Source organism: Entelurus aequoreus, linkage group LG20 (genome assembly GCF_033978785.1).
Source record: "Entelurus aequoreus isolate RoL-2023_Sb linkage group LG20, RoL_Eaeq_v1.1, whole genome shotgun sequence".
NCBI lineage: Eukaryota > Metazoa > Chordata > Actinopteri > Syngnathiformes > Syngnathidae > Entelurus > Entelurus aequoreus.
The window spans coordinates 16,786,856-16,790,043 of record NC_084750.1 but is presented as its reverse complement, the minus strand read 5'-3'; the positions used below and the strand labels follow the sequence as shown (position 1 = coordinate 16,790,043).

The window sequence follows — 3,188 nt, the reverse complement described above, 5'->3', positions numbered from 1 at the left end:
GTTAGAGAAAATATATCAACAATACATGTTAGCGTGAATTAAACATTTATAATGACTTGTTCCCTCTTATTAGGTGTGGCTGGATGGGGAGTGATCGTCATGGTTGACCCTGTGGGGAAAATGCAGAGGGCGGACGAGAAGTGAGGCAGCTTGGGGATAAACATGGACAAAGACACTGTTTGAAACGGGCATAATTATGTGTGACAAATATACATTATAAGCATATCAAGGAGTTATTGCATTTTTCCATGTGTGTACAGCTCTGGTCATGGCTACATTCGCACCCACAAATGTACTTCAAAATGTAACAATCAAAATAAATATGACTTTTTTTTGTTTACTATATGCACTAATTTGACCATTTTAAAATCAACGATAATAAAAAGATGCTTGGAAATAGCATAAAAATGCCCCAAAAACGCGATACATAGCGTTACTTTTTGGTGTAACCATCATGAGCGTTCTGTTTAGGTATATATCTTTATATTTTGATAAATCATCATATATATACACCACCGTTCAAAAGTTTGGGGTCACCCAAACAATTTTGTGTTTGAGCCTTCATTTCTAAGAACAAAAATAGACTGTCGAGTTTCAGATGAAAGTTCTCTTTTTCTGGCCATTTTGAGCGTTTAATTCAATCAATCAATCAATCAATGTTAATTTATATAGCCCTAAATCACAAGTGTCTCAAAGGGCTGTACAAGCCACAACGACATCCTCGGTACAGAGCCCACATACGGGCAAGGAAAACTCACCCCGGTGGGACGTCAATGTGAATGACTATGAGAAACCTTGGAGAGGACCGCATATGTGGGTAACCCCCCCCCCTTATTTGACCCCACAAATGTGATGCTCCAGAAACTCAATCTGTCCGCCCTGAGATGGGTAGGTTGTGAGTTCAAACCCCGGCCGGGTCATACCAAAGATTATAAAAATGGGACCCATTACCTCCCTGCTTGGCACTCAGCATCAAGGGTTGGAATTGGGGGTTAAATCACCAAAAATGATTCCCGGGCGCGGCTACGATGCTGCCCACTGCTCCCCTCACCTCCCGGGGGGTGATCAAGGGGATGGGTCAAATGCAGAGGACAAATTTCCCCACACCTAGTGTGTGTGTGACAATCATTGGTACTTTAACTTAACTTTAACCCCCCCCTTATTTGACCCCACAAATGTGATGCTCCAGAAACTCAATCTGCTCAAAGGAAGGTCAGTTTTGTAGCTTCTGTAACGAGCTAAACTGTTTTCAGACGTGTGAACATGATCGCACAAGGGTTTTCTAATCATCAATTAGCCTTCTGAGCCAACGAGCAAACACATTGTACCATTAGAACACTGGAGTGATAGTTGCTGGAAATGGGCCTCTATACACCTATGTAGATATTGCACCAAAAAGCAGACATTTGCAGCTAGAATAGTCATTTACCACATTAGCAATGTATAGAGTGTATTTCTTTCAAGTTAAGACTAGTTTAAAGTTATCTTCATTGAAAAATAAGGACATTTTAATGTGACCCCAAACTTTTGAACGGTAGTGTACGTTTCCCATCCTCACCTATGCTCATGAGCTTTGGGTTATGACCGAAAGGACAAGATCACGGGTACAATCGGCCCAAATGAGTTTGGGGCTCTCCCTTAGAGATAGGGTGAGAAGCTCAAAGGGGGAGCTCAAAGTAAAGCCGCTGCTCCTCCACATGGAGAGGAGCCAGATGAGGTGGTTCGGGCATCTGGTCAGGATGCCACTCGAACGCCTCCCTAGAGAGGTATTTAGGGCACGTCCGACCGGTAGGAGGTAACAGGGAAGATCCAGGACACGTTGGGTAGATTATGTCTCCCGGCTGGCCTGGGATCCCCCGGGAAGAGCTGGACGAAGTGGCTGGGGAGAGGAAAGTCTGGGCTTCCCTGCTTAGGCTGCTGCCCCCGCGACCCGACCTCGGATAAGCGGAAGAAGATGGATGGATGGAGTCTGAGTTACCTTTTTATTAGTGTTATACTGATCTGAGCACAGTTGCTCTCAAGGAAGGTTTGTTGAGAAGCATGATGCAAAAACAAAACAAACACTAAAGGTCATTTCAGTCGAGTAAAGTGATCATGACATTCTGATTTGCTCTTTTTTGTTTTTTTAGGTTAAAGAAAAATATGAAAATAGAGTTGAAAGAACATTTAGGCACGCTATTGACACAAACTGTACAAGTATATGCACGTATTGGGGTTAAAAAGGTGGTGATCACCTTCCGTGTACAAGTCGGTTTATTCCTCCGCCGAAGCTGAGCGCCGACCAATGACCGCGGCTTTGGGTGCTCCGTCCAGCCAATAGGAGGCGCTCTCCCGCAGTTGCTACTTAAGTGCTTATTTGCAGTGATTGCACAGGTCACGTGGGGGGAGGGGCCTGATCCTGCTTGAGCCTACTGGCTAGCTTGCCAATAAAAGTGACCGTCCAGGTAAAACACTTGGGTAGTGGGGGGGAATAAATGACTTATAAAACAAGTCTGTAAAAAGAAAAGCAGTACAATGGAATGTTAAAGTTTTTAAAAAATAATATCTCGTTGACTGTACAAGAATTCACATGCATTAAAGTAATATTGCACAAAACGTGATTAGGGATATTTGTCCATACATCTCTAGTGAAGGATTCAGTCATGTCCTAGTGTGCGTTAATTTTTTTTTTTTTTTTTTTTTACACTCTTAAGGCGACCTCGCTCGCCCACACTGGCACCGTTTGTTTTTTTTTTTACCACTCAAACACGCTCGCACTGAATTGTCCACAGGCCACACACGCGATACATTCTTTGAAGCATACTACTGGTGTGCTCGTGACGACGCTCGTCGTTTCTTCAATGTTCACACGTGGGCTTTGGTCGTCAGGGTTGGAGTTAAAGGGGGTGTGGCTTCCTCCTGGAGGATTGTGACGTACAGTCAGGAACACGAAAGGATCCAAGAGAAGCCCCGAGGCTTAAAAAAAAATCAAAAAAAAATCCATTCATCCTATATTTGTTCAGTCACATTTTAAAAACAGCGCCTCGTAAACCAGTGCTTTTGACATATTTGGTTGCCACGGAAACACAACTACAAGAGTGCAGCTTTTTTGTAGTTAAAACGTCTACAGCATTAAGGGGGGCGAGTCGGGACTGCGGCTGCTTCGCCTTGATGGTGGCGCCCAATCGCAGAAGCGGGCCGGAAGGTAA

The 3,188-nt window shown here is 44.0% G+C and overlaps 1 protein-coding gene across 1 annotated transcript in view; it reads right to left on the bottom strand.

Annotated features, from left to right (window-relative positions):
• Positions 1–1,968: 1,968 nt before the first annotated feature.
• snx13 (sorting nexin 13) overlaps positions 1,969–3,188 on the bottom strand; it is a 92,302-nt gene continuing 91,082 nt past the window's right edge. Inside the window, 1 exon segment of the mRNA XM_062029489.1 lies at positions 1,969–3,188. This exon segment is cut by the window's right edge and continues 375 nt beyond it. The gene's annotated coding sequence lies outside the window, so the exon portion shown is untranslated.